Source organism: Urocitellus parryii, chromosome X, assembly GCF_045843805.1.
Source record: "Urocitellus parryii isolate mUroPar1 chromosome X, mUroPar1.hap1, whole genome shotgun sequence".
NCBI lineage: Eukaryota > Metazoa > Chordata > Mammalia > Rodentia > Sciuridae > Urocitellus > Urocitellus parryii.
Window position 1 is genome coordinate 98,855,409 of NC_135547.1, and position 23,540 is coordinate 98,878,948.

Consider the following 23,540-nt stretch of genomic DNA (forward strand, 5'->3'; position numbering starts at 1 on the left):
GGTAACTGAGCAAGTAATGTAACTTGCCCTTTTCCTCCTGCCTCAATTTCTTGATCAGAGCGTGGGAGTGGGAGCTACCATTATTACTTTGCAAAATCCCTTGGCCGCAGTTCGGCCCGGTGCTACCGACCACCGCCTGGTGCTATTTCCGAAGCCGGCCAGGCCCTCCGCCGTTGACCCAGGAAATCGGGTCGCACGAGACAAGGCGGCCTGTGCGGAGCGCGTCGTGGAGAGGGGGGTCCTTTGCGCGCGGCTGCTCGCGCTCCCCCAGGGCCTCGGAGAGTCTAAAAACTCACTTCGGAGGAAGGGAAGGAGCGTGAAGTGGCCCTTTTCCGATCGGAGACACCCCCTCCCGGAGAAACCACCCCCTCCCCCAGCCCAGCGCGGAGTGAAATCTTAGAAGCCGCTGCAGGGCTGGGGCGGCGTGCGGAGTCGGTGGAAGCCGGAGCTGGTCGGCCCGAAGGTCAGCGAGTTGTTTTGAGTTCTCGTACCCGGAAGGGGGGGCAGGGAGGAGAGGACGCCGGGGCCTGAGAGACCCCGCGTCAGAGCCGAAATTGTTTGTGCTCCGGAACAGGCAGCTCAGCGGAAGCCGCGACGGGGGCGGGTCACGTGCGGCGGTGGCGGCGCAGCTGGCGGGGGAGCCGGGCTGGGACCGGGGCCGGGCCGGGCGGGGGTGGCGCGGGGCGGCGGCTCTCGCAGCCCAAGGTGGAACTGGAGTAGTCGGGGCGCTGGGAGCGAGCGGCGCCCCGAGCTCGGAGCGAGGGAGGCGCGCGAGTTCCGAGGGGCGGTGTGGGAGCCGGGCGCTCGGAGCTCCGCGCGGTGCGGCCCAGGAGGGACGGGGAGTCGCCGGGGGGAGGGGACGGAAGCGGGCCCCCCAGGCAAGAGTGGAATCCACGCGGAGGCTACGCGGGCGTCTGCACCCCCAGAAGGGAGGCGCCGCTCTCGTAGTAGCCGGCCTTGTTTTCTTCTTGCACGCAAATACCGGAACGACCGGAACCGCCATCCCTGCTTGTGTCCCAGGGGCGCCGCACTACGGATGGGGGAGGTGCGGGAGTCCCGCAGAGCTACTCCAGCAGGGACCCGCCGAGACCGGGAGGGCTGCCCGGGTGGCTCCGCGGGGTGCGGGCCACAGCGGTGGTGCACCCAACCCATTCGCGCCCCCTACTCCGGAAGAGCGCGCGAGGGAAGACCCGGACTGTCGGGGGGGGGGGGCTCCGCGGGCGTGCGGGGGTCCGAGGGAGTGCCATGCAGAAACCATAGGCCCCACGGTTTACACAGGGCTGGGCTCGTGCCTGGCGGGGCTGGTCCCACGCTTCCCCAAAGTGGCGCGCTCCACTCCAGCGTGGGAAGGAAAGGACACAAACTTGGCCATGTGCCAGAACACTTGGGGACGCCTGACTTTGGAGTCCCCTCACTCCCCCAGTGATCTGAAACGTACTCCCCACTTCCTAAGAGTCCATGAAGCTCAGGTCCAAGGCCTGGGAAGACTGGGAGAGTGTGGGCTGGCCTGGTATGGGACACCCAGTCACGTTCCCCTCGCGGGGAAGGCGCGGAACAGTTGTCTTGCAAAGTTTCTCCCCCATCACCACCACCATCCGAGGAAGGGCGGCTCTTCCGGAGGTGAGGGCGGGGGAAAGGCCTCGGAGCCGGGAGTGGTGCAAGTTCCTGAAGCTGAGACCCAGGCGCGCCAAAGGGGCCTGGGCCACCAGCGCATTCGGAATCCCAGACTGCTGCACCTCACTTCGCTGCAATGTCTGATCGGAGTCGCGGCAGCGGGTGCTGCGCGGAGTCTGGGACGCTTGGAGACGCCATTTGCATCCCCCCTCCCTCCTGCAGGTTGGCGGGGGCGGGGGTGTCGCCAGCCGCGGAAGCGTATTCCTGGCAGTGACACTGATTAGATGCTGTGTCGGTACGTGCACAGAATCGGGGTGGGCCTTCACCTCTCCTGTGCGCACACACTTTCTGTTGGGAAAAGTTGCGGGTTCCCCCCCCCCCTCCGCCCTCTCGCTGCACAGCTGCTGTCTCCAGGGCGGAATTAGGCGGGCACGTTTGCTCAGCCGGAGGGAGAGAGGATCGCGCCGGCGCGGGGAGGCCGCCGGGCCCAGGCCGCGAAAATCCAGCCCTGGCTTTGCGTCGAGCTGCTGAGTGCGGCGCTTACGCGCGCCCGGCCAGCCGAGGCCTGGTTTCCATCTGCCCCTTTTGCCTCCGTGTTAAGTGCGCCGGGGAAAACCCAACGAACCGTGCAGAACCCCTCGGAGGAGAGCCTCCCCCCCCCAGCCTGATCCAGACCGATGGAAAAAATGACAGTATAGGTCAGAGCAGGCTGCCCGCGAGTATTAATGCGGCCGCCTCCGTTCCCGGTGCTTGGGGAGGATGGGCGCCTCGCCAGGAAACCGCCGAAGGAGGAGCCATGAGGGCCGCCTGCCCCCTTCCAGGCTAGAAAACGTGGATTCTCAGAGGGACCAGACAAATGTGGTCGGACAGCTGCGGGAACTTACCCCAATTAAATACAGATTGCCCATGTATATTTCAAGCAGGATCAATCTTTTTTTTCCCCCCAACCAAATGCACGTTGAGCAGTTAAAAAAAAAAAAAAACCACTGTGAGAACAGGTTAATCGGTAGATGCAACCCTTGCTCCCTTCTTAGTATTAAACATGTATGTAGGCGGTGCCGGGCTAAGCACCATTATTTTTGCATGGCCACTGTGTGCCCTGAGAAGGCAGGATCCCCTTTGCGCTCCACCTTCGAGGACCTTTAATTAATAGAACTCGAAGAGGGGGTTATTTGAGTTGTAGTTTCTATTTGGAGGTTGCGTACTCTTGGCAAACTCCTGCCTGGGGTTGTTTGTACTTAGCTTTCATAGCCCACGTTTTTCTCTTGGCTTTTTCTTTTCCTGCCTACGTGCTGCAGGGTGCAGGGAGGAGGCTGCCGAGATGTGAGCTGCAGCCGCCCTCAGACTCTCACTTGCGCACCACGCGGCCTCCGAGGAGGGGAAATGTGAACTCTCCGGGTGGCGCTCGAGAACTGGAATTCGGATCTAGGGCTGCGGACTTGTTTCGGAGGCTGGCCGGCTGCGGCTTGTGGGGGTCAGGGGCTGTGAAGGGGAAACCCCAGAGGTGACCCTGAGGCCTCTTGAGCAAACTGGAGGCGCCCGTGTTCTTTGTCTTTCTCAGGGTTGGACAGCCTGGCACTCGGTTCCGATAAGGATCTACTGAGAGCCAGAGCCGCACCGCCAGCACTTTTTAGTGATTAGGAGAATGCCGGTAGCGGTAGCCACACAAGGGAAGGGCCATTTGCGTTGTCTGTGAAAAGAAAAAGGCAGTCTCACCTAATGAATTATGGGTGACTTGGGAGAGGCCAGGCCGGGAGGGTGAGGCCCCCTTATGCCTATCTTTGCCCCGACGCTCCTCCCCATCTGCTGGAGATCCCATTTCAAAGGTAATGGAAAGCTTTTTGAAACTAGAAATTGGACCAATTCTGTTCACAGAAGCAGTATTTGCATCTGGGTGTCAGTAAAATGTGCTCACCAGCAGCAGCCCAGGGACAATGCCAGCCACCAGCCAGCACTGAAGCAGTGTTAAACTCAGACCAAAGTACACCCCAGAGAACTTGACTTTTGCCCATCTTCTCCAAGAACCCAGTTACAGGAGATGGCAAACATCAAAAAGGGTGGCCTTGGAAGAGTAGGCTGAAGGTCTTGGAACCCAGTGTGGTTTCCTAAGACTGTAGGGGCACGGTTAGTGATGGTGCCTGATCCCGGAGGGAACTTGCCATTAATCCTGTCTAAAGGAGCACCACTTAAAAGTACTCTCCTACATCACCTCGGCACACATTGGCCTTTAAGGGAAAGTCTGGTCCAAACAGCCTGAGCCCATTTTGCCTTAACTTTTCAGTGGGTGATAATAGTGGCCCTTCCTACCCTGGCTCCATATAGGTCTCCAGGAACTTGAACCCGGATGTGTTTCTTACTCCCTCCCCATCCAAAGAAAGGGAGTACCAAACCATAACAACAAACACATGTAGCATTGTATTAGAGGCAGTGGTCCCAGCACTTTGTGTATTGAGACATGTTATCCTCAGAACAACCCTAAGGTCCAGGACTCTTGCGCGGCTTGCTCAAAGCAGCAGTTTGGAACAGGCTCGGGACTGACCCAGAGCCATGTAGCCTCTTGGTGTCAGAGGCTGTGAAAGTGAGCTATTTGGGGGATGTTTTAAGGGGACTGATTGGACCCTGACCTTCCAAAGGAAAATATCATGGGAAGAGACCAGAAGGCCCAATGTTTGGCAAAGCAGGGTTTCGGAGTGGTACAGAAGCACATTACTGTGGCTCCGCGGTACAGAAGGGATCAGGGAAGCAATCTCAAGTTCCCTGGGCCCACGTAGCTAGCATCCGGAGGTCCCGTCCACAGGGTGACTAAGGGCTGGGGGCTGCCGATTGCTGAGGAGCTCCTTATCGCCGGGTGTCAGTGGTCCCGTGCAGCCGAACTAAACAGCCGCCTGCAGGGGCGGCTGGTTCACGCTGGTCTTTGGGCTCCGGGCGCGTCCCCGGGGCTTCTCTCACGGAGCTGGCCGGGCCCAGTGGCGCCTCCTGAAGCTCCAGGTTCCTCTCCGCCTCAGCCGCCAGCCCCCGGGGCTGGAAAGCCCGGCTGCTCAGTCCGGGTTGGGAAGGCGGCTCCGGGCCGCTCACACCTTGCCCTCCCTACCCCCGTGCCCTGCCCCCGCGCGCCTGCGTAGACACACACAGTGGGTCCAAGCATGCAGCTGTTCCCAGGCCTCCGCTTTCCCTTCCTCTTCCCTGCTCTGGCGCTTTGAAAGCCCGCGGCCGTTGTGTGCCTTGCCAGGAAGAGTCTGGGTGGAGGGGCCGCGTTTCCCCCTCCCCCGCATCTGTGCACGCCCTGGCACCCTTGGGGTGCAGAGCCAGGCCTGTGGATCCCCATCTCCCCGGAGAAGTGACGGCTGCTGGAGGGGACCTGTTCGCTCTGTGTTTCGCAGTGACCCGGGAGTCAGAGGGGAGGGCCGGCCGCGGGGCCTGCGCGTGGATCAGGGGGCGGTCAATCCCCTCTCCCGCGAAGGCGGACTGGGCCTCGGGCCACGGCCAGTAGGAGTGTGCCCTGCACAGCTTGCACTGGCCGCAGCTTGACACCCTAGCGTGCCCCGGGCCAGTGTACGCGTCCCCACCCCCGCAAGCCTTTGCCGAGCTGGCGAAGACCCGTGGATCTGCTGCTGGGCAGTGCAGACGCCCCGCTGCTCCGGCCACCGCCCGCAGTAGGGGGCCAGGCTGGCCTGGGGGCTGGGTGGCCTAGGCGCACTTGCCCGCGTGGAGACAGGCTCCGGGAGCCCCGGCTGGCCACCGAGGGGAGGGAGGGAGCGCTGCAGCCCGCGCGCCTCAAGGCAGAACACACGCCTTTCCCGGAACCTTGAAACCCAGGGGAGCCGCTGCCATCTTCGCGTGACGAGCAGCGAGACGCCGGTGATTAAGTGTTTCTTTCCGGCTCCCTCCCCGGTTGCGGCTCTCCTCCTTTCCATAGGGCTGGAAGAATGAAACCCGGGGGAAAAAAAAACACAACTGCGCTCCTCACTCGCTCTCCACGATCATCCTAGTCTCCCAGGGTGCACCCCCCGCCCCTACTCCACGCCTGGCCGTGGCGGGGGCCCCAGGGGCCACATGCCTTGGTTTCCAACCAAATCTTGATATTTGATTTGGGCTTAGATCTCGAGTTTAATGGGGAAGGGGCACACTTTGCAGAAGTCACCGGACCCTCATCTCCTCATCCCCCCCTCGGGGATTAAGCCTAAACACAGGAATCCCCCACCCACACCCGGGACTAATCCTGCCTCGCCTCTTGGGATTAACTGGGCTCACAGGTCCATAAAACACTTCCGGCGAGGCCAGAGGGTCTGTCTGCAGAAACACTTTAAAACTGTCCTCCCAGGCCTGCAGTCGGAATTGACCTGGTGGTGGAGGGAAGTGAATAAACAGACGGTGGGTGAGGTTTGCAGGCTGTGGAAGGAACTGCCACAAGCGAGAGGGTAGCTCTGTTGGCAGACAGATCTCGGAAAAGGATGCAGCAATGACTAGATGGCATTGACCTGGAGGAGGGTGGGTGCAGGCAGGAGCAGGCAGATGTCACCTGGCTAGAATTCTAGCCCCTCTTCACTGAGGAAGGCTAGTTTCCAGAAGTGGGGGCGGGGCAGTCTCAATCTGTAAAATGAGAACAGTAACACTTCCCCTGCCCTCAGGTGGGTTTCGCAGGACCAGAGTGTCAAATAAATGTGGCCTGACCTGCCCACTTCACCGTGGTCAATGTTCAGTGTGTTAAATAGCTATTTGCTGATTTCGTAAATCTTAGTAAAACTAAGCCCTTACTCCAATTCATGCAAGAATGTTCAGGATAAAGTGAATCCAAAAGCAACCTAATGTTTTGAATCTCCTTTTCTTTTACATCTCTTCAAATGAAGTTTCTGAAATAATGCGAGAATGTTCTAAGAAAACTCCGTGTCAAAATTGGGGGTTATGGGAACCAAAAGGGGTCTATAAATAGGGTAAGTCACATTTTTTAAAAAAGAAAATCTGAAGAAAAATATAGTTACAAAATAGGTTCCTGGCTAGGTCCCGTTCTGTTAGCACGGAGAGCGCATGCCCTTAGATAGCCACACATCCCAGGACCCCGAAAGTAGGCCTGACTCAGCCTTGCTCAGCTAAGTTCCAGGTGATGTTGGCTGAGGACAGCGAAGAGGGGCCCTGATTTGCTTAAAATGAATATCAAAAGAGCTAGGCCTGCTTCTGCCTCCGGAAAGCCCAGAGCTGCAAAAACTGTGTGTATGTGTGTTGGGGGGGTGCCCCGTGACCTCCCTTCCCGCAGATGGACTCACGAAGCATGACTAGCCCCAGGTGGTGCCCAGGCACGTTGGGATGGAGGCCCAGGCCAGGCATTCGCCCTGCCTGGTAGATTTGGAGCGGTAGGAGGGGGCTCCGGATGGACCTCCCCACCAGCCTCCCTCTCCCGTCCCAGGCCCCGAGGCCTCGGGCTAGGTTAACCCGCCTCCACCCCACTGCCCCTCTCTCTGCTCGCTCCCGGCCTTGGCGGCCAGCCCGGATCCCGAGGCCTCCCCCGCCCCGCTGCCCCGGCTCTTCCCCTCGTGATTCATTTAGCAGCGGTGCTGAAAGCCTGTTTACCTCCGCAGCCCAGGGCGACTCGATCTGCGTAAAAAGCCCCAACGCCAGCGCCGACCAGTAGGGGGGGATTGTCCTATAGATTATTTCTCCTCCTGGTTTTTGTTTTGTTTTGTTTTGTTTTAAACCAGAAGGCTTGGTTGGAGAGGGGGGTGGGGTGGCGCGTTGCTGCTGTTTTTTAAAACACCGTATTTGAAAGAGAAACAAAAAGCCACACAAAAGCAGTTTAGGAGGCACTGAGGCTGTTTTTACATATAAAAAGTGCAGCGAATACCGAGGGGCCCCCAGCAGAGATCAGCTGAGTGCTTGGCCCGTTTCGACAATTAGCAGTTAATCTGTTATCTGCCATCAGCAAACAAGTTTTGAGGCTCACAGGACACCGAATTCCTCCTGTTCCAGTTGACAGCGGTGTATTCGGACCGGTCGGGCACTTCTGATGCTTTTGGTTTCTCCTGGTGCAAATCCAACTCCGCCAACATGGGTTTCCCGGGTTGGTCAGACTAGAGTCAGAAAATTCTCCGGGTGGGGTCTAGGAGTCTCGGCCTGCGTCACCCTTCCGACCTGAGCTGGTTTGTTGGGTTCAGATTTCTCCCTGTTGGTCTTTACCCCCTGACTTCGCGGTCCTCCTGATTTTCCACCTAGTGGGCCTCTCCATAAATGTGCAATGAATGGCAGAAACCAAAGTGAACCTGTCGGCCTGGAAGTCAGCCTGATGCACCGCCTCGCCCTTGGAAGCCCATTCGGGTGCCCCGAACCCCCGGGCCGCGGCAGCCTGCGCTCAGCTTCGCCCTGCGCGGCCCAGGGCAGGCGGGGGAGGCCAGGAGGCACGAAGCGCCTGGAGCCTGCGAGATGATAAATATTGCGCAGACAGCCCATAAATAATTTGCATTATGTTCAGCTGACAACGCAGGGCGATTAATTTTAATAGCTACATATTTGCCTGGGCTGCTGCTTTCGTAGGCCCCGTAATGAAAGGCGAGAGGCCGCCCTGGCTCCGTGCTCGTGGTCCCGGAAGGCAGCCCGGAGGAGCGGGAAGGCCCGCAGCGGTGTCTCCTCCAGGCAGCCCCCCGGGGAGTCCCCAGTCTCCGGGGGGCCTCCCTTGCCTTCCGTGCAGTGGAGGGATGGGGTTCGCGCGCTCCTCCCCAGCGTCCCCGAGGCCTCGAGCAACAGGAGCCACCATAATGACACTGCACATTCGTCTGCGTGGGGAGAGCCACTTGTGGACGGGGAGACCCTCCCCGCAGCGAGGCGCCCCACCCGGCCCAAGTCCCGAGGGAACTCTGGAGGGGACTTCACGGTGCACTTTGGCTGGAGGGGAGGTGCTCGCGTTCACCGCCTCCGGATCGCCGGTGGGCCGCACCTCGGCCGAGGCTCTTCCGCCCTCCGGGAAGAGGCAAGAGGCCAAACAAAGCCCGGTCGCCCACGCGTCGCCTCCGCGCGTGTCTGGTCCAGAGTCCTCCCTCCCCGTCCCGCACCCCGCGGGAGGCCCCCTTAAGAGGCTCCCCGAGCTCCTCGTTGCAAAGGGCCGTGCACACGGAGGACGGAAGAAAGGCTTGGAGCTCTCTAAAGGAGGAGGCGGGGAGGGGAGCGCGGAGAGGAAGGACACGCGCAGCGGCCGCCGCGGTCCCGTGGTGGCCGGGTGCTCGCGTGTGCGTTCCGATGACAAAGCCCCGCCGCCGCCAGCAGGCTCCTGACTGCCAGAGCCCTGGTGGGGGAGGGGAGGACGGGGAGGGGAGCCCTGGCTGGCGTAGGTAGCGGGGACTGGAAGCTTCCCCGGAGAAGGAGTTCATTCAGGAGCCACAGGAGGCCTCCGGGCCGGCCAGGTGGAGCCCGCCGGAGCCAGCACCTGTGTATTTTTCTTTTTGGAAACAGGCGAGCGCATCGGCATTACCATATTTTAATTGCCTTTCGCAAAGGTCATCTCTAATTATGGGTTGCAATGGAGGCTGGGCCAAGGGGTCTGTAGCCCTTTATTGTGCGCGTGTGCATGTGTGTGAGTGTGATCTGTGTGTGCGCGCGCGAGTGTGTGCGTGCCGCCGAGACAATGCGCCTAGCTCTCATGGAAATGCCAATCCGAGGGTGTCCGTGCGCGCCTGCGAGACGGTCACGACGTGCTGGATCCACGCAGGCCCCGCTGCGTGCACAATGAAAGCCGAGCAGGCGGCGAGGGCCGCGCAGACCCACGGGTTTTCTTTTTAGAAACGGTGGTGCGAAGAGACTCGCCAATAATAACACGCAGCAGGATTAAACCAGGGCGGGAAGGAGAAAACTGCATTTTCCTTTCTAGACTCGCAGACTGTGTTAACCCATAGGATCCCCCAGGATCTTTTTGTGCCCACGTGGAGTCCAGCGTCGGGACAGGTGTGGGGCTATGGGAGCCGCTGGGGACTGCTGGATGATGTTCCTGGTTAGCCACGTTATTTTCATATGAATCTCTTTCCTTCATTCAGCAGGCTTGTCAATTACAGTGACGTGGGACATCCTAAGCGATGTCTGTTTTATGGGAAAACCCAGCTAGTGGAAAAGAAGAAAATGTTGAGGTTTTTTTTTTTTTTTTTTTTTTTTTTTTTTAACTTTTGAAAGTCTGCATTTCCTTCGTTTTTTTTTTAATTAAAAAAATTTTATCACTTTCAGAAATCTTGCAGCAAAGCCTATTTGAACTTCATGGGAGAAGAGTGGTGGGGAAGTAAATGAGGATATTTTAAAGCCGGAAGCTGGTGGAGATCAATGAAGAGCTGTTGGTCAGGGCTGGGCAGTGGCTACTCTGAACTTGATTTTCTCAGAACCCCCCCTGGCAGGTCTGAGCCCAGAGCTGAGGAAGCCAGGGGCTGGGCTCAGGAGCCTGGGAGAGTTGGAGGGTCTTGTACTGGCCAGGCTTGCTGCTGGCCCCCACACCTGGCCTGGTGGCCTCTCTAGCAGTCAGCCCTGCCAGCAGCATGGCAAGGCCAGATGACTAGTCCAACCCCTCAGAGGGGCCTGGCTTTCTCCTTCCTGGTAATCATAACCAGGTGCTCTGAAGGGTCTTTGATCTGAGGAAACCCAAAGTCCTCCACCAGGCTTCAAGGAAAGCCTGCTGAGGGCCTACCAGCCTGCTCAGCATCCGGGTCCCTGGACCCATTTTCCAGCTGAGCAAGCCTGAGGCTGCTGTCTCTGTCTTGCCGCCTCTCTGGGGCCCAGAGCCAAGGAAATCTATCCAACCAAGGCAGCCTCTCCAAGGCAGGCAGGTTCCAGGATCCCTGATGGGTATGTGGGTACGGGAGGAGAGAGAAACAGGCATGGAGGGAAGCCTTCAGCTGGTGCCTAAGAAAGAACTAAAGAGCAGTCCTATGCTGAGAAACCAGAGGAGCCGAGAAAGTGAGGGCAGAGCTGAGGTACAATAATGATGCAGATATTCAAAAGCGCTCCGCTCCCATGGTACTTAAACCATACCAAACTCAGAGCCCCTAACCCGCGGTCTGTCTTCTCTACTAAAATGCAAATTCTTTAAGGAGGGAGACTGTTTTACTGATCTTTGCAGGTTTGGTGAACTGGCATGGCATAAAATCAATGATCAAAATGTTTGGGTACTAGCTGGGCTCTGTGGCTCAGGCCTGTAATCCCAGCGGCTCAGGAGGCTGAAGCAGGAGGATCCTGAGTTCAAAGGCAGCCTCAGCAATTTAGCAAGGCCCTAAGCAACTCAGGGAGACCCTCTCTCTAAACAAAATATAAAAAAGGACTGAGGACGTGGTTCAGTGGTAATGTACCCCTGGGTTCAATCCCTGGTACCAAAAAAAAAAAAGTTTGGATACTCACACCTATGGTGGAAAGCTCTAGAACAGAACGCATCTGGGCCTAGGAGGAAAACTCTAGCCCTCTCTGTAACCTCTCTGAGTGTCAGCTTCCTTACCATTTTTTTTAAATGTTTCTTTATTTGTAGATGGACATTATTTATTTATGTGGTGCTGAGGATCGAACCCAGGGCCTCATGCTTGCGAGGCAACTGCTCTACCACTGAGCCCCAGCTCCAGTTTCCTTATCTTTAAAACCTGCATGAGAATGCCTATGTCACAAGATTGGAGGGAGATCAGACGATGTAATTGCATGGAAAACATCAGGAAGGTGATAATAAGCTCTTAGTAAATATTGTGCTCTTGAAGGAGGGAAAGGAGGACTTGGGCAGATATTGTTTGAGGTGTAGAAAGGAAGGTTTGTGTAAGGCCCTAGGTAGGTGCAGGTCTGCCTGGCCTGAGATTTGGGTCAGAAAAAAAGAATTGCTTTGGGACTAGAGAGAGCTCAATGTAGAGTGCTCCTCTGTTATGTTCAAGGGGCTGGGTTCCATCCCTAGCACTGCAGAAAAGAAAAAGAAAAACCTAGGCACAGTGGTGCACACCTGTAGTCCCAGTAGGTCCAGAGGCCTAGGCAGGAGGATTGTGAGTCCAAGGCCAGCCTCAGCAATTTAGCAAGGCCCTAAGCAACTCGGCAAGACCCTGTCTCCAAATAGAATATTAAAAAGGGCTGGGGATGTGGCTCAGTGATTAAGTGCTCCTGGGTTCAATCCCTGGTACCAAATAACTAAGAAGGGGAAGAAAGAATTGCATCTAAAAACTGTGAATTGGAGCCACAGGACCACACTGTCCAAAGTTGTGAACTTTGGGAGAGCCGTGCCAGCCTTTGGTCAGCTTACTTACCCAGGGCTGAGCTGTGGAGGCACCCTGGATGTGTACTGAGGGTCAGGCTATTTGCTGGGGATGAGTGACTAGCAGATAAACCCACTTGATGCTAGCCCCCCCACCCCCACCGCCCTAGTGCTGGGATAGAGCCTAGGACCTTGTACAAGGTAGGCAAGCGCTCTGCCACTGAGCCACACCCCCAGCCCTGTTTATTTTTTATTTTGAGACAGCGTCTTGCTAAATTGCCCATGCTGACCTTGAATTTTGCCATCCCTCGCTCAGTTCCAGAGCGGCTGGGATTACAGACGCACCACACTATCTAGTACTGGCTTTCTGTGGTCTGGCTTGCACAGCTTGGTTGTATTTTATCATTGGCAAGTCTGTGTCCTGGCATTTGAGAGGGCAGGGAAGTGGTGAGACTGCCTGCTTCTCCTTAATCCTTCTCCTATCATCACCTGTTCAATAGCTCCCATGTCTCACCCCTTCACACCCCCCCCCCCTGAGTTTGGTCTGTTTTCTCCCCATTGTAAGCTTTATTTATAGTACTAGGGACCAAACCCAGGCCTTACTCACAGCACGTCAGGGAAGTGCTCCCTAGCCCCTTTTCATTTGTTTTTCAGAGATAGTGTCTCAAGCTGGGTGCAGTGGCACACTCTGTCTCAAAATAAAACATAAAAAGGACTGAGAACCTGGCTTAGTGGCACATGCCTGTTTTCTCAGCTACTTGGGAGGCTGAGGCAGGAGGATTGCAAGTTTGAGGCCAGCCTCAGCAACTTAGCAAAGCCCTATCTCAAAATAAAAAAGGAATGGGGGTATATCTCAGTGTTAAAGCGTCCCTGAGTTCAATTCCCCAATACCAAAAAGAAGAAAAAATGGTGGGTGGGGGGGAGTCTAGGGACATAGGTCAGTGTTAAGAGCTCTTGGGCTAGCATGCATAAGGCCCTGGGATCAGTCCCCAGTAAGGCTAAAAAAAAAAAAGAGGGAGACAGAGACAAAGTCTGGCTATAATATTGCCCAGGCTGGTCTTAACCCTCGGGCTCCAGTCATCCTTTGTGCTCAGCCTAGGCTCCTGCCACCACACCCGCCATTCATTCCTGCAGCTCCTGGATGCTCTGCTTTTTGGGGGAGGGAGGGGGTATATACCAGAGATTGAACTCAGGGCACTGAGCCACATCCCCAGCCCTATTTTGTATCTTATTTACAGACAGGGTCTCACTGAGTTGCTCAGTGCCTCGCCTTTGCTGAGGCTGGCTTAGAACTCACCATCCTCCTGTCTCAGCCTCCCAAGCCACTGGGATTACAGGCATGTGCCACTGCTCTAGGTCTCTGCTTGTTTTTGTTTTGGGGCCTGGGGTAGGACCTGGGCTCCCTATATTTCCCCGTTTGGTCTTGCACGTTGCAGACGGTTTGCAGCCCCTCCTCAGTCTTCTACCAGAGGGCAGCCTCAGGGTCAGGGTCAGTGGGCTGCTAGGTGATTTCTTCGAGAAGGCCTAGTTATGTGAATAGAAACTCATGCGACTGGGGTGTGGCATAAACTGTGCTGTTGGGGATCCGGATGAAAAGATGTGGGACCTGGAGGGGAAATTGGAAGAAAACCAAGTAACATGCCGTCCAGCCCTGCCTATCCCTGACATGAATACTTTCAAGAACAGGCAGGGAAAATGTGGGGAGATAAGATACAAGATGGGAGAGTAAGATCCCAAGCACAAGGTCAGCCTTGGCAATTGACTGAGACCTTGACTCAAATTTTTTAATTTTGGGGGCCGCAGGGATGGAATCTAGGGGCGTTTAACCACTGAGCCACATCCCCAGCCCTTTTTCATATTTCATTTGGAGACAGGGTCTAAGTTTCTCAGGGCCTTGCCAAGTTGCTGAGGCTTTGAACTTGCAATCCTTCTGCCTCAGCCTCCGGAGTCCCTGGGATTACAGGCGTGTGCTCAAATGTTTTAGAACAGGGCTGAGGCTGTAGCTCAGTGGTAGAGTACTTGGCTAGCACATATAAAGCCTTGGGTTTCATCCCAGCACTGACATAGATAAATAAACAAACAGGAAGATGTCATCTTATGAGAGGTGGAGGATTTGAGTCATCGTCACAAGTGTCCTACCCTCCACACTTTTTTGACCATGGAGTTCGACCCCTAGCTCTTTTTATTTTTATTTATTTAGTTAGTTTTGCAGTAATAGGGCTGGAAACCCACAATCATGCCCAGCAATGCTTTAGTTTTAAATCCAACACACCTTCCTCCATAGATCTAGCAACATGCTACCAACAGATCTCCTCCCCCGTCACCATGTCAGCCTGGGGGATCTCAGAAGCAATTTCATTCTGCTCAAAGATCCTGTGGGTCGGGCATTTGATGGAAAGACTCAACAGCTCAGGGCTGGAATAATCTGGAGGTGTTTTTGCTCTCCAGGTGGCTTAAGGGTAGTAGGACTTTAACTTACAGAGTAGCAGCTTGGGGTAAAAAAATAAGTATCCAGCAAATCAGGTGGAAGGTGCTATCACCTTTCCTTCCTTCCTTCTGTTTTTTTATATTAGGATTCAACTCAGGGGTGCTTAACCACTCAGCCACATTCCCAGTCCTTTTTATTTTTATTTTTTTTTATTTTGAAACAGGGTCTCATTAAGTTGCTTACAGCCTTGCTAAATTCCTGAGGCTGGCCTCAAACTTTTGATCCTCCTGCCTAGGCCTCCAGAGCTGCTGGGATTCCAGGTGTGTGTCACCAAACCCGGTTTGCCATCACCTTTTCTGACCCACCCTCTGAAGTCATGCAGTTTCGCTTGTGGTATGTTCAGTTGTGACTGTGGTCACCAGCCTTCTCAGATTCCAGGGGGAAGGAACATAGACCCTACCTCTTGGGAGGAGCATCAGAAAACTTATGGACATTGGGCAGAAAAAAAGCCGTGCCCAGCATTCTTGGGAATTCAGCTTAATTAGCAGTGACTCTAAATACAATAGTCTGTGTTATCACAGGCACTTACACCCTCAAGAAGCCTCGTAAATTATATGGGGGGCAGGCAGAATCAGAGAGCTAAAATTGGGCCAGGATAAAAGAAATAGAGGGATAAGGCAAATGTGGATTTTATGAAAAATAGAAAATCTCAAAGAACAGAGCTCTCTCGCTCCCACCCCCCCCCCTTGTTAAGTATAGGGAAGGCTGAGGAGGAATTGAATGGTGGGATCACATGGGTTTTCCACTGTTCAGCACTGAAAGGGAAACGAAACGGGTAATAGACAAGACTGGCCATGGCTCGCTCTCTGTCATCTTCTTTTTCACCTGGCATTTGGGGGGCAATGTGCAGTTACCCTCTGTTATTCAGGTGACAGTTTTCACTATGGACTTACAAATCACCTTTCCCCCACAATGTATACATATTTGGGGGAAGGTGTACTGGGGATTGGACCCAGTGGCTCTCAACTCCTCAGCCACATCCCAGCCTTTTTATGTTTTATTTTGAGACAGGGTCTTTCTGAGTTGCTGAGGCTGGTCTCGAACTTGCAATCCTCCTGCCTCAGCCTCCCTAGTTGCTGGTATTATAGGCATGCGCCTCCATGGTCAACTGCACATATCTTTTCATGATGCAAAAATAGGAATATAGTCAACGCATTTTCTAAAGTAAGTGTGAAGAAAAGGAAGAAATTACTTTAATACTTAATGTTTGCACAACCCCCCCCCCCGTGTGGTTTTAAATGTCCAGCGTGGATCGTGTTGTGACTGAGAGGGCTGGGTACATCTCTAGGGCCCCAGGTTCCCATTATCTTTGTCTCTAACCCCTGAATGGAGAGTTTGACTTCTAATTTCATGCTATGGGCTTCACAGGCAACATAATTGTATTTGCCTCTGCCTTTGATCTGCTATTTGATCTGCTATTTCATTGTGGCTCCTACTAGGAGACAGAGATAGAAACGTGGAAAAATATGATTTTGTTTGGCTTTGGTATTGGTGGTCATATTTTCTCTGGCTCCCTTAACATGACACACCTTCCCTAAATCTGAAATTGAATCATCTTCCTGTTTTTGAACATCCAAAAAGCATGTGGCCCCTTGGGCCAGCTTTCCTCTTCCCTCACCACAAAGATTTCCTTCGCAGCATGAAGGCTCCTGTTTTAGATATCAATGCAAATCGAAGCTTCTGAGTTCCTGGAGAACTCCTGGGTGAACTCTGACCTACCTGCCTCTTTTGTGCCCTCACTGAGACTTCCCAGGATGTCCCTGGTTCACCCCAGCCTCCTTTCAGGTGACTTGGGTATGCCAGGCCAATTATTTTGCTGGAAAGCAAAGAAACCCAGATTCCGCAGGAACCTTGTGGTTCTGAACTAAGCAATGCTCAGAGGAGAGCCCCTGAAAGAAGCTGGCTTCTCAGACAGGGTCACCACATCAGGTGGTGCAGTTTGAGTACCCTGCACAAAGGTCCCGGAGCCAGACAGACAGGGCTGGAATTCAGGCCCAGAGGCATCTTTCCCTAATGCTCACAAACTCACCAAGTAGGCTAGTGGCAGCTCTGTTCTCAGGGCAAAGGAGAAATGGATTCTGCCTCTGATCAAGAAGAAAAGAGAAGGTGACGGGGCAGGACAGAGGTCAAAAGGGCATCTTGGGAGCACAGTGGACCAGCCTGAGGCTATAGACCAAGCCAGTGTTGACCCAGCATGTTGGAGCAGCAGGCCCATATACTTATTCTTCATTTTGTCACCTCCCATCTGCAGGATCTGGTGTTCTTAAGTTACTGAGTCTCTCCTAAGCTTTATTTAGAGTGGAATTAAAAAAAAAAAAAAAAAGGACAGGGGTTGCACCCTACTTTTGTGTCTTATTTAGCCAGAAAAGTGGGATTGGGACAGGGTGGGGGAGGGGTGTGGTTTCTTTGGTTTTGAATGTGAAGCCTTTAAGGTTGGACAGAGGTGCAGATCCGGGGTAGAGTGCTTGCCTAGAATGCCCAAGGTCCTGGGTTCCATCCTTATCATGGAAAAAAAAAAAAAAAAAGATGTGGCCTTGAGCTGGGCCAGGTGTGGCACACCTGTAATCCCAGTGACTTGAGAAGCTGAGGCAGGAGGATCTCGAGTTCATAGGCCAGCCTCAGCAACTTAGTAAGACCCTGTCTCAAAATAAAACAAAAAGGGGCTGGGGATGTTGCTCAGTGGTGAAGAACCCCTGGGTTGCATCTCCAGACCAAAAAGGGGTGGGGCTTTAAGTAATGTATGTCAACGGTCATTCATTGATCTCTTAGAATGATAGAGGAGGATTTTAAGTCTCTGGTTGTACTTCTCCCCATCTTCTAGTTCTAGATCACAATATCTTATTAAATTCATATCCAGCATTTATTTTGTAATCACATATATATCGTTCATTGCTGAGGCAAATGAGCTTCACTGATTGCATTTCCTTTCTTGTGAGATTTTTTTCCCCCTGGAGTTAGTAATTGCCTCATTTTTTTTTATTTGCCTAATTTTCTTAGTTATCTTTTCTAAAACATTTTGTGAAATGTGTTGGGAGTTTTGGTGATTTCGAATGGAGTACCCAGTTCTGGTGGGGAACTGCATTTTTCACCATCAAGCTAAAGTCAGGAGCTGAGAAAGGAACCCAGAGTCTGATTCGTGGTATTTTGCCAGTATTCCTAAACATCAGCCTTTCAGAAGCAATGATCCCTCTTCCCTGGAACCTTGGAACTATCTAATATTAGTAAATTTTTATCCTCCACTCCCGGAACTGATTCTACATAGTTAAAAATAGTGATTTTAAAAATAATTAACCCTTCCCCAAGGTATTTACTTCAGGAGTCGTCTGTTATTTATGTTCATTTGATTTTGCCTTTTATTTGTATTTAGCCACTTGCAAGTCAGCCTTTCTCCGTAAATCGATTGAGGACCAGAGGTGCCCTTAAAAAAAAAAAAAATCACTTTTGCACTTTTGGATGAATGCCCTCCCCCCCTCGGAGCGCGGTCCCTTGTCCTTAGCAAGCTCTCCACAAATGCATGTGAAATTTAAAAAGCTGGACAAATAAAGTTACAGGCGGCTCCAATCAAGGGCCCTTAACCCTGGTAACTTTCAGATCCTCTCTTGGCCGGAGGGAGCGCCCCGGAAAGCCCTGGGATGGTGGGGACGGTGCTGCAGGCCTCTCCCCGCCCCCGCGGCTGCCTCTGCAGGTTGCTGGGGGACTGCGGCTCAAGTTCCGGGGTGCACGGAGCGGGCGCAGTGCGCCGGGCGTGGCGACCTGCCGGCCACTGCAGGAGTCCGAGAACTGGGGGTCGAGTCTCGGGACTTAAACCCGCTCGGGCGACCCGGGGAGGGCTGACAGCAGGCCGCGCTTTCACCTGGGTGACCGTCCCTCTGTCCTCAGCCAGCGGTCAGCGTGGCCCATGGCGGGGAGGGGGCTCCGGAGGGAGCGGACGAGGTGGCCCACGTGTCCCCCGCCAGCCTGGGGACGTCCGCCGGGTCGCCGGGACCCGGCCTGCGGCTCCACGGTCCGACCGCCGGGGGCAGCGCCGCCCGCGCCACCCGGTCAAGATGGCGGCCGGCGCGCAGCCGCGCGGGCCGCCCGCGCCCGGGGGAGAGGCGGTGGCCGTCCCCAGCGAGCCGATGCGCGCGCTGTGTCCTCAGGCTGGAAGCCGGTCCTCCTTGCCCGCAGCTAGCGCAAGGGCCCGGCACAGCCGCTTCCCCAGACACGTCCCCTGCCCAGCGCCCTACTTGGACGGGTCTTAAAGGGATATTTTATCACCAACACTCCTGTTACCAGGAAGTAGGGACGGGCCCTGGCTGGGATGAGGACTGCGAGGATGGCTTCCGGGCTAGACATGGTGGCCAGAGAACTGGGCACAAGCCTCACACCCAAGCCATTTCCGCCAGCTAGGGACACCTTTGGTGCAGAATTCCACAGTACCAGTGATCACAGGGAGGGCTTCGTGTCCTATAGACACAGGGCCCAGGGCTCTTGAAATCAGGAATGTCTTTGGAAAATCTGGTACATCTGGTTGTGAAATCTACATTATCTAGTAAAGGCTACAGAATGTGAATGGTCCCTCATATTTGACATCTGTATGTTGGGATGCCTTCCTCCTAGGACACTCAGAAACCCCAGGTCCGATTTACTAGCAATGGCATTGATAATGCAGCGCATTCTGAGTGATCTGTAGCTGGGCTCCGGCTGGGAGGTCAGGACCTCCCCACCCCCACCCCAGGGAAGAGCTAGTGCAGGTAGAATCACAATGCTAGGAAGAGAGAAGTACCCAGAAAAGCTTCCCCATTATCCACTGTAAACCGTGGGCTGACACTTCCCACGGGTTCAAGATTCCACCTAAAGTTTGCATGTTGCATATCAGCTCGGTGTGAGGCTGAATGTGAACTTTTTGGTTTTGTCTCGGTGAAATGAAGTTACTCTGCATAATATTTGCTCCGGCTTGTTATTCTTATGGAAAACACTTCCTCCACCCACATCAACCACTATTTCCTTCAGCAACCCCTCTTTTAATTACCTCTCTCTTGCCCCAGTTTAAGTAGCCCCTGGCACTTTGTTCAAGCACAGCAATAAACCCACGGCTGAGTCTAATCCTCCGTGGTCCTGACCTTTCCCGCAGTGGGCCTGGCGCCTGCAGGGCCCTACTGGTCCCCTAGCTGATTAGGGCCAACATGCTGCCAGGTGTGTTTCTTGTGTGTTTTCTTTTCCTCTGTACACTTGGTACTTTTCAGAGTGGTTCACCAAAAAATTAATCGTATCCAAGAACCAGTTCAAAACAGCTCGTTGGAGCCAGGCCTCCATGAACTAGGGTCATCCCACCAATGTGCTAACTCGATTTCTAAGCTGTCGCCAGTGCCAACGGGTTACCGCTGACCTTGCGCGCACCGAATTCCTCTCCTAGCGACAGCCCGGGTGGCCTGGGCGTCTCAGCTGCACCCACCTTCACTCTAGTCCAGACCCGATGCCCCTCCCGGGAGGCGTAGTAACCTTAAACGGCACGACAGGCGGCCGGCCGAGCTGGTTCAGTGACGACTCCCTGGAGACAGCCGCCTGGAGCAGCAGGCCCCATCTGCAGCGCAGCTGAACGAGTTAAGCTGCCCCAGGCTTGAGCCGCCTGGGGTGGGGCCTAGACCGGAGAGAACAGGCAGGACCCCCAAGTTGTAGGACAAAAGGGTGAACCTGACTTTCACCCTCCGGAAGTGCTGCGTGAAAGGCGGAGAAACCCACCTGTCAGGGGATGGGAGCAGTCTTGGAGCAGGACCCATAGTGAAGCTGCCCTACAGGGTCTTGGAGCGGCCGGGATAGGTGGGGACCAGCTGGGGCCTCCCGGGCAGTAACGGTGCATCTTCGCCGAACAAGCAGCGAGGAGCTGCAGCAACCGACCCTCGGACTTTAGTAGTCGAGAGGGGCTCATGATACAGGAAGGCACCAGAGGGACAGATCTTCGTGAAGCCCCAGATGCGCTAAGGTTACTCACCACTTCCCGGATAACCTCTCTCCATGTGCCGCCCACCGTCCCGGCCCACGGCATCCACCGTCCCGGCCCACCCGGCCCAGGGCAGCCCAGGCCGACCCTGCCTCAGCATCACAAAGGCCACGTGCGGCCGGGGCCGAGAAGGAGCGGCCACGACTCTCAGATCTTTAATTACGCTTGGAGACCCTACCCTTCCTCCCACCCTATCGCCGGCTTCCAGCCCTTTAATCAATTTCACGATATTAAATATTAATTTCCCGCCAGCCACGCTTTCTCGGAGGAGGGGGAGGGGACGGTCAGGACAGCTCTAAGGATGGCTTTGCAGGGTGGGACCAAGGTAACAGGGCGCGAAGGAGGCGCGGGCTCCTAAGTGACCTGCACCTGGAACTCAGAGCCACCGGGTTTGTGCTGTGCAAGCTGAGGAACTTGAGTAGTTCTGAACGTCAGGGTGCAGGCCTCCAGGAGGGGCAGCGAGGTGCGCGGAGTCTCAGAGCTGGGCGGCCGCCTCCTACTCTGTGCACACCCCCCTCCAGCCGCGAGTCAGCCTCACGCGGGCCCGCGGCGCGCTGCGATGATGGATCGCGCCTGGCGGGGGTGATTTGGTGTTGATCGCACATTATCACTGGCAGGTTGGACTGGTTGCTGATGGACGACTTCTAGCGGCGGCGGCAGCAGCGTCTTCAGACACCGCGCGGGGACTCGCTCGCTGTGCAAGGGTCTCCCCACTACACACTCAGACACACACCACCCTCTTCCCCACTTCCCGGCGTCTGGAGGCTCTGGTAGTCCGAGTTTTGTCTCCCGGAGCTCAAGGCTGCCCGCCTCCGTCCGGGTCCTGGTGTGGGCCGCAGGAGGGGAACCAGGACGCCTCTCCCACTTCCTCCCGTTCCTCCTTCCCTTGCTGCCTACTTCCCCCCGCCCCCTTTTGCCTGCTTCCCCATCAAAACCTGAAGGGCCTAGGTCACTCCGCCGGTGATTTCCCAGCTGTGCGGCAAAGGCCGCGGGGGTGCAGCCTCCATCCCCACCCCGCGGCCGGACCCTCTCCCCTGGCTCGCAAGCAGCCGCGAAGCTGCGGTGCGCCCCTCCTCGCTTCTTTTTCTAAAGTGCCTGCAGATACAAAAGCGGTTTCGTAATGCCTTCCGTCTGCGAGAGCCGGAGGACCTTGGCTGACCTTTCGGAAACTGATTGCAACTGCCTGTTAACAGCCCGTACTGACCGCACTGAGCGGAGCGGAGGACAATCATTTAAGTGACAGACGGCGAGGTGGCCCCGGCTCAGTAGAGCGGCCTGGTTAAGCCCGCCCCTCCCCCCGGACCCCCGCCCCGGAGCTACTCCCCCAGCCCCGGGTGCACTGCGGGCCGAGGCGGGCGCTCAGGCGAGCGGGGAGACGGGCCGCGCGCGCGCTCCTGTGTGAGTGAGTGTGTGTGTGTGCGTGTCCGCGATTACCGGCCGGCGAGTTAACCCTTTGCCGAGCGGCCGGCCCCTTTGAGGCCGGTCGCTACCGGCTTAATCTGCCATCTGCAAAAGAGGAATAAAAGGGCCGCCTCCGCCGACTTTCCCTAATGGGTAAACTGTACCCTCTCTTAGCGTGACCCGGGCTGCGTCCCTGCTGCTGCCAGGGAAAGATCCCCACCCTTGGCTTCTCTACCTTGGCCCTGTGTCCTCTCTCTGAGCACCCCTCCTTTCCCCGCACAGACTCAAGGAACAGCACGGGGACAGCGCAAGGGGTCTAAAGGCTCGGAGAGACTCGCGGTTCAGTGGACGTGGGTGTTCTTGGTGTTTTCTGTTTTGGAAACTGGAGAAAGGTGGGGGGGCTCACAGCGGGTAGGCGAGGTGGGGGAGGGGAGGCTGGTGACAGGGCACCTCGGGCTGCGCTCGCTCCCTCTCTGGGGAGAGATCGCCAGCTGCTCTCCAACAGGCAGCGCCCTGAAATCTATTTAAAGAGAGGGAAAGGGGAGGAGAACAAAGGGGGAGGAGGGGGGCGGCGAGCGGAGCCTGGGCGAGAGCGAGCAGGGAGGATCCGCCGCTCCGCGGGCACATCAAGCGCTCACATCTGTACACTCCGCGATCGATGGGGAGAATGGATAATATTTGTCAGCTGCAGACCTTTCTCTTCCCGGTTCCCGGAGAGGGGAGGGGGCGAGGGAGGGGGAGGGGCGGGCAGGCCAGGCGAGAGAGGCCGCCTCAAGGACAGCGCGCTTCCCGCTGCAGCCACACGGAAACCCAGAGCCATGAAAGCCGAGGGATTTTTCTCTTATTATCATTATTAATTATTTTTTATTATTCCACAGCAGCCAGCGAACGCTCAGCGGCGCCCCTCCCCCGCTCGCCCGCCGCCTCCCTTTGTTGATTCTCAGCTGCGAGCACGGCGGGCCCGAGCCGCCGCCGCCGTGGAGCACGATCTGCTCTTGCGCCCTCGGTCGCAGCTGCGGCCCAGGAAGCCGGGGCTGCGTCCCCGCCCCCCGCCCCCCACGGCGCGGCAGCCCCCGCACCTCCTCCTCGCCGTCCGCCACGAGGCCAGCCCAGCCCCTCCACTGTCTTGATGCCGCTCTGCGTCCCCAACGCCGAGCAGAGGCGCTGGCTGCTGCGACCCGGAGCCTCGGACCGCGCGGGGGCCTTCGCCACCCCCTTCCCCCGCGGCTGCACTCTGATGCCGCCATCCTCACACATGGTCTTCATTTCGCACACTAACGGCGTGCTTCCTCTCGGCTCCTCTCCTCGGGGCATTTCGGAGCGAGGAGGGAGGTTTAAAGGAAGTTAGAAACCCTGCGAGCCCAGGGGAAAGGGGGAAAACCCTCGCCTGCAGACTGAGCTTCCGAGGCAGAGGGGAGCGCCCCACCGGGGAATAGGGCAGAGCCTACGTGCCATCCCCTTCCTTGGATGGGGGGAGGGCTAAGTGGGGGTGGCAGTCTGGGAAGCAATCGCAAATTTGCTTTCGCTGGTCCCCTTGCCTGAACATACAAGCCAGGGTAGCACTGAACCTGGCAGCCTCGGCTCGGCAGAGCCAGGATGGGAGCTGATCGGACAGGCGATCATCAAAGACATCTTAGACTGTCCCCCACCCACCCTTCACGCTGGCGAGCTCTCTGCCTCCATCCCAGGTTGAAAACCCAGAGTCGACGCCCTACAGACCCCGGGTCCCGGCCCCACTTCGGGGAGGGGGCCGTGTGTGCAGAACGCTCTAGTTGGGGTTTACTTGCGGCCTCGCGTCCCCCTCCCCCACGCTGTCGTCCTGCGATTCCGGGCCAGCCTGCGGCGGCGTCCCCGACTGCTCCGCGGTCCTGGGCAGGGCA

General features: G+C 56.0%; 1 protein-coding gene across 1 annotated transcript in view; it reads left to right on the forward strand.

Moving 5' to 3' along the window:
• Nucleotides 1-430: 430 nt before the first annotated feature.
• Nucleotides 431-23,540, forward strand: part of Bcor (BCL6 corepressor) — a 120,262-nt gene continuing 97,152 nt past the window's right edge. The window contains exon 1 of the mRNA XM_026387565.2: nt 431-463. The gene's annotated coding sequence lies outside the window, so the exon portion shown is untranslated. The remainder of the gene's footprint in view (nt 464-23,540) is intronic.